The sequence below is a fragment of the Pogona vitticeps genome, chromosome 8 (assembly GCF_051106095.1).
Source record: "Pogona vitticeps strain Pit_001003342236 chromosome 8, PviZW2.1, whole genome shotgun sequence".
Taxonomy (NCBI): Eukaryota; Metazoa; Chordata; class Lepidosauria; order Squamata; family Agamidae; genus Pogona; species Pogona vitticeps.
In genome coordinates this window covers 4,224,890-4,239,578 of record NC_135790.1, presented here as the reverse complement: position 1 = coordinate 4,239,578, position 14,689 = coordinate 4,224,890, and the positions used below count along the sequence as shown (strand labels likewise).

Below are 14,689 nucleotides of genomic sequence, written 5' to 3'. Positions count from 1 at the left end.
TTTCTATATGAAAATTTACACACATACAGCTGTATGCGATTTTCCCCAAACATATGGCATTTTTTTTAAAAAAAAGCAATTTCCCTTAATGTCTTTTGTAGCCTATTTTCTGAATTGTACACACTCTTTGTTCAAAGAATAGTAACACAAATGCTGAAAGTGAAATGAAAATAGCATTCCGGTTGGCGTACCGATTCAAGAAGTGTGAATTAAGTCAGTTCAAATTAAAATGCAGACCCAACAAACATTTTGGCAAACCCAGTCCCTGGACATCTGTCTCTCATCTAAGCCACAACCTCAAGCCCACCCTATTCCAAAAAGAAAACTCATCATCCCGCATCTGGACACACATATTCAGATTTCAGCCTATTCAAACCACCACTTTTACCCACAAGGCTTGATCAATGCTGGCTGGATAGCTCAGTGGATTAAGCATCTGACTGCTGAGCCAGAGGTTGGGAGTTTGATTCCCCACTTGTGCCTCTTGGGAGAAGAGCCAGCCTGGGTAGCCTTGGGCCAGCTGCACAGTCCCAGGGCGCCCCCGGTGGAAGGGAAGGAAGGGTCAACCACTTCTCTGTATTCTGAAAAACCCTGTAAAGGATCGTTGTAAATCAGAATGGCCTCGATGGCACATGAATCGAAGAAAAGAAAGCAACAGTGGAATAACAATGGAAAAACAATGCAATTGTTTAATATGGGGAAGGATCTAACATTGCTTGGCCATGAACTCTATCTTTGACCAGTTACTTTCCCAGGTCTGCTGAGGAATTTGGGAGGAAGGGCATCTAAATAATATTTGAGTTGACTCAACTCACTCAACAGCCATGAAAAGAAAATGGAAGGAACTATGAGGATGATTCCCCAAGCGATGCGACAAATAGCCTCTTCTGCAGATCAGCATCTCTGCGTCAGAAGTAGCCAAATGATGTTGTTGCCTGCAGTGTAAACACACAGCACTGTTAGCTATCTCCACCCAAGCCGGGCCATCCAGTAAAAAATACGCACAGCTGGCAAGCCTCCCAAACAAGCAGGACCTTAGATTCTCAGGAGCCTCTCATTTCTATTTCTTATGTCAATGCAAGTAATTATCGCAGAGTATCCCAGTCTGGAAATTACTGCTTTATGGCTGATTTGTATCACTAGATGACCATCTCAAGGAAAAGGTCCTTCTCAGAACTGCTAGGCCAGAGTCTTTCCAACTCAAGAGAGTACAGTACTATCCTTCAGTCCTCAGACATTCTTGGACTGCAACTCCCAGAAGTCTTTACCACTAGCTGTGCTGGGAGTGGTAGTCCAGGAACGTCTGTGGACCCAAGGTTGGGAAGCCCTGGAGTAGAGTAACTTTTCTGTGTCAAGCATGTGCTCCTGCACTACTCACACCAACGTTCAAGAAGCCCAGCTAGCCAGTCCCCCACTGGATCCCAACCATGGGCCTTCAGATGTTCTTGGACTACAACTCCCAGAAGTCCTGGTCAGCACAACTAGTAGTGGAGGCTTCTGGGAGTTTTAGTCCCAGAAGGTTGAAAGCCAACATGGTAGGATCTCATATCTTCAACAAGAGCCTAACCCCTAGACCAGAAGTGGGCAATGCAAGACCTTCCATGTATTTTATCACCCCTCCTAATTGGTTATACTGATGAAGGCCAATGAGAGTCACTCAAAAATCCAGAGAGGCCAACCTTGCCTTCCATGAAAAAGCCAGACAAAAGCACTTGTGTCATATATTTAACTTAGTGTTTTTCTTCCAGCCCACTCTGCTAAGCTCCTTTTTCCTCTGCACTATATAATTTATTCTGTTTTCTCCCCGCACTTCTGTTATAACCTCACTTTTCCTCTTCCCACACTATGATGCATTCTCTCTCTCTCTCTCTCTCTCTCTCTGAAGCTCATTGTGTGCTTTCTTTGTTCAGCATCTGAAGTCTTCTGAGTAATCAACATGGTGCCCGCCTAATGGTTTGGACTATGACTCCCATAAACTCAAAACCATCATAGCCAATAGCCAGAGACTGTGGGGATGCAATTCAGAAGATGTGGAGGACACTACAATGCCTATGCTTTATATTTGCATTGTCTCACATTCTTTTACATTATCTGGGAACCGCTGGGGTTTTCAGACCACTATCCATTAAAAAAAATTCCCATCTTCCACTACTTCTGATTGTAGTAGTCAAATTACACTAGGAACTGGATCTGCTTTGCTCTGCCCTTTGTACATTTCAAGCACATACGAATTAACACACAAGTCCTGGGAGCGGTAGGCAAAAACAGCTGCCCCTTTTCACAAGGATGTCAGGCTTCACTCTTGAACCCCCCTCTTCAGCTTGAATCCAAGTCACATGGGACAAAGTCAAAGAAGACGTGCAAAAAATTCCAGGAAAATCTGGGCTCTGGTCAAGCAAAATTAAAACAATTTCCCAGTTTAAACCATTAGAAACGAATAAATCAAGACTAGCTGAACTAAGTAAAGAAGGATCTAAAGCAATGATTCCCAACCTTGGGTCCCAGAAGCCTCCACCGCTAGCAGTGCTGGCCAGGATTTCTGGGAGTTGTAGTCTAAGAATATCTGGAGACCCATGGTAAGGAACCACTGGGATTTTAAAAGAACAAGAAATCAATTTATACAGACCTGATACGTCTCATAAACTGTTCCCAGAAATACTCTCATGGTACAGAGAGGTCAAACATTTATAAAGGGGATTGCCAATTAACATTTGGTTTACTCCCAACACTTCAAGATTGAAACAAGTCCTAATGAAAGCAATAAGACCTACTTCCAAATGTATGACTAGGGTTGTGGTCTGGGGGCACTTGTGAGTTTTTCCCTTATGAGTTCCAGAGCCATGGAATAAATATTTTGCAAAAACTGGTCACAGTGCAGAGAAATTAAATGAAATGCAGGAGAAAGAAAGTTCGAAAAATTAAATCAAGCAGTTTGAAAGAAAAAAATTACTGGTTTTATACGTTCCACAATCTGAAACGAATTTATGCAATAGTCATATAATACCTGGCTGCTTATACCCAGAATAGTGCATCAGAAAAACAAAACAAATGTGTTTACAGATACAGGATATGCATGTATTAATTCAGACGTAAGCCCCATTACTTCAATGGAGTATTTATTCTCAGATAAATGAGATGGGGATGGCAGCCAACCTTAAGAATACTTCCACTTTGAAAGTCTGTCATAGAGTGGAGGGACAGGATCTGTTTTCAATCATGCCAGAGGGCAGGACACTGAAGTGAAAGGAAACCAGATCTAGATTGATTATCAGCGAAAAGAAACTTCTTAACTGTTAGAGCAGTACAAGAATGGAATAATGACCTCAGGAGAGATGAAGTGAGCACTCCAACACTGGAGGCACTCAAGAGGAAATTGGAGAACCATCTGTCAGATCCGCTTTGATTTGGATTCCTGCACTGAGCAGGGGGTTGGACTTGATGGCCTTATAGGACCCTTCCAACTCCAATATTTTATGATTCTACCTATTCTTTACATGTTTTGAAGAACACTGCAATAAAGAAGCAAGTTTACATTGACAGACACTATAATCTTCTACTCCTGCTTTTGACTTTTCACCAGCCATCGGCCATACATTTTCAAGCTTACTTTTGTGACCAAAAGGACTAGGAATGTGCTCAAAGAAACAAAGAGCCTTGTGATGTCTTGAAAATCAAGTGCTTTTACTTGGCAGGAGCTTTTGTGCATTGCAGCCCAGCTCACCATCCACGAACACTAAATCTAAACAAGATTCTAATTTGTGTTCGCTGCGGCAAACTTAAACAGTTACACCCTCTCATAAACGAAGATTTCAGTTCTGGGCAGTTTTATGCAGAAGCAAGTCCAATTAAACTCAAGGCAACAAACTCCAAGGTCCATAGGATTGCAATGAACGATTCTTGGTAGCGTGGCAGGGGAAAGCTCAGAATCTGGACGTCTCATCTACATGTTGAAGGTGCCAGTTTCAATGTCCAACACCAGGGACCCAGTCATGAGAAAGACCTTGGCCTAAAACTGCAAAGTTTCCATGCCACCATGTTAAAAGAAGCCCTTAAGTTCTCAAATTCAACAGAATTTGAGCAAACATTGTCCAAAGATTCCCTTTGTCTTACTTGTACCACCAGAGATACATTCTTCTTACATGAGGTGTGCAAAGCACTGGTTTGTAATGTGCTGGCCATGTGAAACAATTCAATTCAAAAAGCACTGCTTTTGACATAATGGAAGATGGCATGACTTTTTTTTTCCTGGGTTGCTTGACCTGAGATGACTCATTGATAGGTCACATGCTGAAGCTGGTCACACCAAGGAATGAACATTCATGTGTGAATCAGCCACTTGAAGTGAAGAATCCAGGAGGCCCACCAAACCAATGAACAGCATGCTAAGAGGCAGAAAAAAACACTTCTTGCAGCCTTTACAACCCTCTGCCCATGAATCAGTCCATGGAGTATGAATCAGGACAGCTGAATTCCACATATTTAGGAGTCACTCTTTTCCTGAGATACTTTGGTTCCAATATTTTAGTCCTTGGAAAGAATCCAAAAAGCCACAGGAAGAATCCCCCAACTCCCCAAGGTTCTTGATGGTGCTTGGGGGATGGCCTGGCCAAGAGAGCGCAGATATCAGAGTTCCTCTCCTGGCCCTTCCTAGCCACTATGGAAGCAACAGGGCTCTCCAACTTTCAAATCATTATTTATCTTCCGGCAACCTTACGAGGGTTCTTGAATAGGTGAGATGCTCAAGGAGTAGTTTAGCATTGCCACCACACCCTGCAAATTCCTATGGCTGAACATGGAACTGAAGCCAGCTCTCCAGCTATCCACCACACTGGCTTTCCCATCAAGACAATTCCAATTTACATTTACAACTTCCAGGGTTTGGGGGGGGGGGAGATCAGAAGAGGTCTACCAGTCCCTCCTTCTGGAAGCATTCTTAAGCAATGCAGCTTGGCCATGATGACGCTACCTGGCTCTTTTTTTCCAGGAGGTACAACAGAGTGACTGCCTCTTCTGGTTATAACCACGTTCCTTCCCGTTGTTTGCAAGGGAGGTTCCCCCACCCTGTTTTTCCTGGAAAAAATAAATTCCTCCAACCAACAGAGCTAATCATCAGCTCTGCCAGTGCTTCTGTCCTGCTAGCAAAAGTCTGACCAGGGTTTAGGACATATCATGTCCCCTGAGATTACTTTCTCCAACCCATTCCTGCCCTAGAGTAGATTAAGCCACATGATTTTGCTCTGACAGATTAGCATTGCTACCTTCTGCAAATACAGTGCAGTCCTGTGCATTTCTACTCAGAAGTAAGCCCCACTAGACTCAATAAGCTATCCACTACAAAATGGTGCTCCAGGTGGCTGGCAACGAAATGCAAGACAAAATGGAAACACAATAAAAACATGATAGCAGATCAATTCAAAACGCAGCATTTTTTTAAAAAAAAAGAAACACTATCTCGCAGCCAAAACCAACTTGAGCAAACAAATCAGCTTAAAAATCCAGAATCTGTCTGAATAAATATGCCTTTGCTTGTTTCTTGGAGGGAAATTCCAGGGTACAGGATGAGTGCATGAAGGCCCTTCCTCCTATTTCTGTCCAACATGCCTCCTGTGATATTGAGACAACTTTGCATCGCACAACAATGGCAAAGCAGAGGGAAGGGAGGGAGGGCATCATAATAGTTACCCAAAATACAGAGAGGTCCTCATTCCTTTGTTGTAACAAGAAGAACACACGTTACACATGCAGCCAAATCCTAGCACCACCATGTGGCAATTTCTAACTTATGCATGGGGTGGGCAAAATGCATCCCCCCCCGATGTGCTTAGACTACAACTCCCATGTTCCTCACCACTGGGGATGCTGTGTCGAACTGATTTGAGCTCCACTCCGACAACATTTGGGACAAGGTTGGAAAAGTTGAGGCTCAGATGAGAGCGTTCAACTCCAGTTCCCATCATGCTTATTCCCTGAGAGAGACGATGGGAACAGTAATATTCCAAGGGCTAGGAGGTGCCCAGTCCTGCCCTGAGAGGAGTCTGAGCTACCTCTGCCACTGAGAACAGGGTCCTTAGTTGCTATATTGAAAAAAAAGTAGCATTTGGTGGTTGGTGAATAGGGGGTCAGGCCCAGAGATTTTGGGGTACGGCCTTCCTCCGGTTGGTCCACAAGCTACTCTGCAATCCTGCCTGTTCTGTCGCTTCTGTCTGGGAAAATAAAAACCATCTGTTTATCGAGAGAAGCGTTCTTACTTTAATCTTTAAATACTTTAATACTTTAAAGAAAAGGAAAAGATAGAAAATGGGTGGTCTCCATACTCTTTTATTGGATGGAATTACACTGCTGATGAAAGAAAAAGAACTCTGAATTACCCAGGGAGGGTTCTGCCTGGCTTAATGGCATCTTGTAGCAAATTTTCAATTGATGCAGGATGTGACAACTGCTGCTAAGCCTCCGCTAGCTATTATAGCTGTATAAAACCCTACTTCCCTTGCTACATCGTGTATCAGACTGCCTGTCTAAGTACTCTGAGTGACATCAACACAGACCCGATACATGTTTACGTGGGATCGATCTAAGACTAAATGTACTTTTCATGGACTTCCAATTACAACCTCAAAGAACTTTTTTTTTTCCTTAAAAAATGTACTGACGTAATTCAGGCTCCATATCTAGCTGGGCTTTGTATCTTCTTTCACTCTCTTCCCCAACACCATACGACCTCAATCAGAAATGTCTACCTACCGTGCCCTCCAAAATAAACAGATGCAACTAGCAGTGTCACCTGCCCCATTTCAACCAGTGCAGGACCAGTAGCAGAACATGAAACTCACTCCTGAGAGGACAGGCCAAACTTTCCAGCAACGCTGGTGAATCAGTTCAGAGTTTGGCATTTTTAAAAACCAGCAAGAAAAGGAAAAGTCATCCGTGGAGCACATTCCTTGCTTTCAAACATTTACACCTTTTCTACCTAACAGAGATCAACGTAGGCGAACCCTTTGCAAACGTTTGTCAAGTTTCCTGATTCATTTTCTTTATTTCATCTGCTAACAACTCAATAGGTAGAAAGCAACAATGTGGAAGGTGTTATACAAGGAAGCACAAACGATATTGAGGCTGTAACCCCACACCCGCCTGCCCGGCACGAAATGCCACTCAACTCCAGAAAACGTAGTTTTACGTTTTACGAAGACAGAACAAGAGGCAAGACCGGGCTGTCAACCGTTGTTCACCATTTTCCCCTCCTACTCCATTCTCGCAACACACCTGTGAGATAGAACTAAACTCACAGGGAGTGACTAGACAAAGTTTAGCTAGTTAATGTCATCATTCTGTGAAAACTGCTGCCCCCGTTCTAACCACTAAACCACACTATCTCACATTTGGAGATGCACACTCAACCAGGCTGTGACCAAACTGTACATATAGCCAGTTCCAGAAGGGTAGCATCTCTTGAAGCAAAGAAACCACTGGGACCCCAATGGTGATTTATGGGGACATCAGCATTCCTGGGCCAGAGCTTGCTTTAAGCACAACGTAAGGGAAAAAGCGACCCTGTTGTCATCTTGCACATATTTAAGTTCTGAATGACACATTCCTTTCCTACACTGCAAAACCTTCCGACTGTTTGTACACATCTGAAAAAAAAAAAAAGCAACAGAGAGCAACGCTCACTCTGACCCATGTTAAGGCAGGGCCGGTCCTACCGTTGGGCAGAATGAGACAGTGGCTTCAGATTTTGATTTTCATCAATGGGAAACCAGCGGTTAGCCTTTTCACTTGTTATTGCTGCATTTTTATGGCCAAGGACAGATAAAGGTGCCTATAGGGTTCTGTGCTTCATGCGACAGAATCGCTTGTCTGGAAGCATGCACCTGAGGTATGCAAGCAGTGATCTGCCCCAGGCAACAAAATCTCTTGGCTAATGCTGTAACAAATCATTCGATCTTTTAAATGCCAAGATGCATGCTCTCTCTCTCTTTTGCTCTCTCTCTCTCTCTCTTACAATTTTTCCTGACTATAAATTTCTGCAAAAGCAATCATTTCAGTCAATAACTGGGGGAAGGAAATCTTTTTTAAAAAACAAACAAACTTACAACCAACTTCAGAGACTCTCTCTCCCCTGTCCTGCCCTCACCAACTTATCATGGTCTGGTCAACATCCACACCCCCAACGCCACCCCATCCTTCCAGGACAAACATATACTGTATTAAACTTTAACTAGTGGCAATGCACAGCAAAGTCCAGGTTGTGGCTTAACACAAGCCGCCCACACCACTCTGTTCCGCCTTACAGTCCTGTTGAGGCTGGTCCCCAGTTTGTGCTACAGGAGGAAACTGGGGAGGGTTGGGAGGGTGGAGTGGCTAGAGATCTCCTTATCGCCGGCAGAAGATGGCTGGTTGGCCGGCTGACACCCGGTTTCATGGCTGCAGCGCCTGCTCTTTTTGAACTCCCCCAGTTGGCAGCTGGCTTCTCCTGGCACAACGGAATGTGGACATGCATCCACCATTTCCAGTTGCTCATCCTTAGCATCAGAAAAAACCACATCTTCATTGCTCTCAATTAGCAAAACCAGAATCGCTACCACTCAGGGGTGCGATGAATAACCACCAACCGCTTGGACGGTTTATACCCTGCTACCCCTGTTCCATCCTGCACAAAATGACGTCAGCAACAGACGTCATTTTACAGAAGTCTCTCGCCTCGAGGAATCTCCAAATTCTGACGACAGAGAGAAGGCAAGGATTACAAAGGGAGGAACGTGCAGCGGTTTTCTCTGCTTTTTTTTAATTATTTTTGAGATGCTCAAGGTTTCAATAGATTTTCTTCCACTCCTCCCCGCAGCCTCCGGCATACAAGGCTCTGCTTGAGACCAGGAGGTCCCTGGGCTGCGAGGGATCCTCACAGACCTTCCGTTTCCCCCAATTACTAGTGGCTCCAGTCCCAAAACATCCACCCAGCTTGGATGTTCATCAAGGGCGCCTCCGGGCATGTGGAGAGCGCTCGTCGCAAGCCGCCACTCTCCGGGGTGGGCCAAAAAGCAGAAACTGCCCGAGGACGAAAGCCAGCAGGCTCGTGGCCAGCATCCCTCCCTTCTGAGAAACGCCACTAAGGGCAGACTCTGGAAGGATCGGCCATTTCTCCATCCCTCCAACGGCTGGGGGGTGGGGTGGGGAGAGGACGCGGAGCGACCCCCCGAACGGATCGGGTCCCCCTTCTCCATCACCGAGGCCAGCCCGCTCCCCTCTCTTTCTCCACCGCCGACACGAACCCTTCCTCTCTCCCCGCCCTGCGCGGCTGCTCTGCCCGCGATCCAGAGGCGAGGGAACCCTTGCGCGCCTTCGCCTCCCCGGAGCCGGCGGGAGGAAACAGGCGATCCCCGGGGAGGAGAAGGGGGCGGCGGGGAGAGCCGGCTTCCGAGGCCCCGGAGCCGCACTCGCGGTTGCACCGCCAGGCGCCGAACGCCGGGGGCGATGGAGAACCGGGCTCCTCCGCTTGGGAAGCCGCGGGAAGGCGGACAGGTTGGCTCCCACTTCCAGGCGCTCCCGCCCCTTGGGCGAAAACTTTCCCCAAGAACCGAGTGCGTCTTTGCGCGCCGGGGTGGGGGGGTGGGGGGTAGGTAGGGAAGGAGCGCAGCAGGTTAGGATGGCGCCGGACCCTCTCCCCTCCCCGATCCCGGCCTCTCCGGCCTCAACCGGAGAAAGTTCGGCCCTGGGAGGCGGGCGGAGGGAAGGCGGGGGGGGGGAACCGCGGGAGAAACTTTTCTCCAGCCATGGCTGGTCCGGAGCGAAGCGCCGCCAAGGAGCCCCACGCGCCCCGCCGCGGCCACTTACCGCTCTCCTGTTCTCCCGCGGAGGAGGCAGTGATGGGGGGGGGGAAAGGAGATCGCCCCCTCCGAATCCCGCGGGGCGCGCGATCGGCCCCACCGAGCAGCCCGAGAGACCAGCTCCGCCGCCGCCGCCACCGCCGCCGCCGGGGGCCCCCAGGCAAACAATAGGCGGGCCGGCGGGCGCTCCTCGCTTGGGCTCAGCCGCTCGGCTCCATCGGCGGGCGGTCGCGGGCCCTGAAACGCCGCCCCGCGATCCGAGGGGGGGGGCAGGGAGAGAGAGAGGGGGAAAAAAGAAGTCGGGCGGGCGGGCAGGCGGAGCGCCGGAGCGCCGAAGTCCGGCGGGAGGAAGGGAAGGGGGCGCGGGATCCGGGCGGCGTGGCTAGCTGGCCGGCCGGGGGACTCGCTCCGGAGCGCCTCTCCCGCTTCTGGCTCCGGGTGCCGGTGCCGGACGCGAGCCGTTCCCTGAGCCCCGGCGCCGGAGAGGAGCGAGCGAGCCGGATGGAGTCCCTCCCACCCACACACACCTCCCCAGCGGCCCCTCCTCTCCTCCCCTCTCCCTCTCCTCGGCGCCCTGCCTGCTCCAGCCTCCGTCTCTCCGCTCGCTCGCTCGCTCGCTCTTTCCCCCGTACCGCAGTGCTGCGCCTTCGCTGGATGCAAACGGGCGCCCGCACCGAGCCGGGCTTGGCAAAAAGAAAATCTCCGTCCCTCTCTCTCTCTCTCTCTCTCTCTGTGCAAGCTGAACATCTGCTTATTTACTCGAGAGGAAGCCTTGCCGATCCCAGCAGGACTCCTTCCCAAACCTGTGTAGGCTTTTAATTTGTTTTTTTTTTTTAAAGGAAACTGCCTTATACTGAACCAGACCCTCGGTCCGTGTATGTCGCCCGACCGGGAGATTCCTGGTATTCCCCGGCGGTTTCCCCTTCCACAACCACCCAGTACTATCCTTTCTGCTTAGCTTCGGAAATCTGTGGAGGGATGGGTTGCTACCTTGATAGGTGTGGACCCCGGGGAAGGTTTGCTCAGAAGGAAGCCCAGCTCTATTCCAGGGGATTTTCTCCGGTATGTGCCCTGAATCGCGTGCGCTACGTCTAGACGGCCAGTTTCTGGGGCGGGGTTTTGTCTTATGGTAAAGCACCGAAGGCGCTCGCGGGAGCCAGGAGGAATGAGGAGGATTGGGATGCGCTAGGCAGGAAGCGATCCTGTGCGCAGGCTTAGGTGGGACTACCCTCGCTGCAAATGGGCTTGTCTTCCAAGACGCCACCCCTTAGATCCAGTTGCCTGTGGGTCTTGGGGGGGGGGTTATTAAAACTTGAAAGCCTAGCTGCCCATCCTTTGGGCCAGTGGCAAAGAGTTCCAACGTCAATGTTCCAATCCATCCTGTATCATTCCTGGAGACTTTCTGCCAGACAAACCTGCTGAGCGTAGTGGCTCACCTTTGGAGAAAAACAGCTGCCTGTTGAGGGGAAGAATGTTGCCCAATACAAGTGTTGGTTGGGAGGAACTGGAAGCCTGCCTTGAGTTGTTTATCAAGTGCCAGCCCCACCCTGCTGTCCCTAAACTTCAGGACAGGCTCTCTTCCTTGATCCCCAGTAAAGACAGGGCCAAGCAGGAAGGTGGAAAATCCTCTCCTTTTCTTTCTCGGCAGGTAAAATGATTCCTCGCAGGAATGCGGTCTGTCTTACTCCCTCCGTAGCCAAGGTTTAGGGAGAGGTAGACTGCCAAAGTGGCTGCCGAGTTAATGCTGCAATTTTGATCTGGTACGCAGCCATTTTTTTTCATCACCATCATCCTCTTAGAACAGCAGAGCTGGCAGGGACCCTTTGGATCATGGTGTCCCGCTCCTTTCAAAGAGGCCCAGTGGGGAATCGAACTCCCCGCCAACCACTGAGTTATCCAGCAGTGTCTCCTCCCCCCCCCCAAAAAAGGGAAAAATCAGTTGACAAAGGAGAAGGCCTGATTCATACAGTGTTTGAAAGCATGGACTAAGAAGCCCATCTAAGTACGACTACTCATCTGCTGATCCTCCTGGAATCTGGGTCTTGTCGAGGGAACCGATGCCCAGTGAACTCCAAAGCCACCTTTTCCTCCACCCTTCTGGAAGAACCTTGGCGAGTTAGTTGATCAGGCAAACTGCCTGCTTGTCAGCAGCCCAGATGGGCGGTCCCAGGAGTCAGCTGCCTCTGGTGGCAGATTTGGGCATAATTAAGAGTGGCAGAACTAGGTTGCCAGGTCATAACCCTGAGAGGCATACGATGCCAGCAAAGAACTCATTGATGCTGAGAAGCAGGCAGAGAAGACTTCTCTCACCTGTTCAGGAGGGTGGAGAAAACAGTAACCACAACAGGGTTTCATCTGGGAGCCTGCCTAGGGCACCTTATATGTTTATCATACATCTCTGGGACACAGTCTGGATACACCGGGCAGAATCCGTGCCTGGTCTAGGGCAAGGGCTCCTGCTCGGCTCCTGCGTATTTCGGAGGGGCTCTTGCAGAACAGCATCCAGTGAATTGAACCCTAGGTTAATTAGTAAGGAAAGGGGCACCTTTTGGATTTTCTGCCACCTGCCACAAACTGCCTTGGATGTGGACACAATAAGCCAATTTTGCATGGTTCTACGCGGGCTGTGAAAGGGACGTGGTGGCGCTGTGGGCTAAACCGCAGAAGCCTGTGCTGCAGGGTCAGAAGACCAGCAGTCGTAAGATTGAATCCACGCGACGGAGTGAGCACCTGTCGCTTTTCCCAGCTCCCGCCAACCTAGTGGTTCGAAAGCATGCAAATGCAAGTAGATAAATAGGGACCACCTCGGTGGGAAGGTAACAGCGTTCCGTGTCTAAGTCGCGCTGGCCATGTGACCACGGAAGATTGTCTTCGGACAAACGCTGGCTCTATGGCTTGGAAACGGGGATGAGCACCCCCCCCTAGAGTCGAACACGACTGGACAAAAATTGTCAAGGGGAACCTTTACCTTTACCTTTATGTGGGCTGCAGCTCGCAGAATATTTTTGTGGACTTTAGAGGGAACTTTCAGAACAGTACGGAAAGCAGCCCAAACCTAAATGGAAACGGATGAGTGAACTAATAAGTAACTAATCAGAACACATTGAAGGGCATTTTTGCCTGCTTTCAGACATTGCAGGTCTTTTGTTGGCATTGGCTGAACATCAGAAAGCTGTGGGAGGATGATCTATCTAAACAATAAAGGAGATTACTACCTTTCCTGTTTCCCTTTCAGCATCCAGATTACACCTGTGAGAGATGTAAGGTATGTTCTCTACCAGTGGCTAAAGCTGGAGCAGCTATTGCTTCTCTTTAGAAAGTTTGTCAATGGTGGGATTCCCTCTCTTTCAGGAAGCTTGGGAAGTATAAAGCAAGTTAATTGTCTCTTTTGGAATTCTCAGTGCCTTCACCTAACTATAATTTTCTGGATATTTGTAGGATAATCAATGCTGGCTGGACTGGTATAAAGCTGATAGGTGTTTATAACTGGGGTAGGCAACTTCCAAATGTGAGATGGATTGACTCCCTAAAAGAAGCCACAGCTCTGAGTTTACAAGAGGACAGGAAAGTCCGAAGGAACCTCATTTTCAAGGTTGCCCTCAGTCAGAGATGTCTTGGGGCAAATCACAGCAAGAAGAAGGCAGCTTCCAGAGGGCTGCATACACCTTGGAGTGCAATTCCCATGACCTTTGCCTCCCCCCTCAAAAAAACATTCTTAGAAAAAATGGAGTTTTAATTGAACTAACCCCTTACGCCATCTAGTGGCTGAAATAATCTTTTTTAAAAAATAAAATATGTATGGGTGGCTGGGGTCAAAACATGCCAAAATGGCCCTGTGCCTTCAAAAGGTTACAAGGTGACATTTTGTTCTCCTTTTTGAAAGTCACATTTTGGGGTTCGTGGGAATGTTTGGGGGAGCCAGGGTGCTAGACAGTTCATATTGCTCACCACTTGTTTACAGGGTTTAGTAAGTCTTCACTAGTAAATCTAGAACAGGAGCTTGCAGTACCCATGGACAGATAAGAATGAGGTCAATAACTGAAACATTTCTATAAAACAGAAGGATTAAGATTGCACGCAAGACCACAAGGATATAATATGTCAGCCATGGTACAGGCTCGTGTCTCCAGGAGCTGGTTACCCAGAATATTGTTCCTGGGATACCAGAGATGGCATCAAACTAGAAGTGGTTTTCCAGATATATGCCAACCTGTTTACATAATAGTAAGGATGGTTTTTGCAAGATGAAAAAAACATGTGTGTCACTTTTCAAATGTTATGTATATTTTAATACATTTACTGTTGTGTTTGGAATATAAAGCATAGAAGCAATGTAGATAAAGAAAACTTGTAGATTTATGAGTTTGGAAGTTGGCTGGCATTATTGCAAGAAAGAAAATACTTGTACTTAAGAAACCCAGATGAAGTTTGGAAATGCTTGTCAGTGTTTGTCTGGTTGCATTCTGGAATTAACTCTTTACTGGGATAATGTCAGCTCTGATGAACCAGGAAAACATTTCTCAGCTATAAACCAGTATAGGCTGTATGATTTGTCCTGTAGGGTCTGCTTTTAGGCTGGCCTCCAAGTGAGGTCTGACAGATCCCACCCCATACATTTGGCTACCTAATACTACCCACCAATTCCACACGAAAGCCAACTAGGTTAATGGCTGAATTGCCCGTCATCTGTTGGTATGGTGCAGAATGCTATCCTGTGATGAGCGTTTTCATAAACTCTCATTATAGAATGGTATTCTGTAATGTTTCAACAGGCAGCAAGGAACCTTAGGGGGGTGTCAGCAGAAGAGTTTATACAACTGTGGCCTCTCACATCTTGTCATAGCTCTGGACTCACTTCTCCCCTG

The 14,689-nt window shown here is 48.0% G+C and overlaps 1 protein-coding gene across 7 annotated transcripts in view; it reads right to left on the bottom strand.

The window, feature by feature from the left end:
• FGFR1 (fibroblast growth factor receptor 1) overlaps nucleotides 1–10,893 on the bottom strand; it is a 102,769-nt gene extending 91,876 nt beyond the window's left edge. For 6 of the 7 annotated variants that reach the window (XM_072978868.2, XM_072978870.2, XM_072978869.2 and 3 more), the window contains exon 1: nucleotides 9,832–9,971. The gene's annotated coding sequence lies outside the window, so the exon portion shown is untranslated. Of the gene's footprint in view, nucleotides 1–9,831; nucleotides 9,972–10,814 lie in introns of those variants that run through there. The other variant, XM_078379656.1, reaches the window with a different exon arrangement.
• Nucleotides 10,894–14,689: the final 3,796 nt, after the last annotated feature.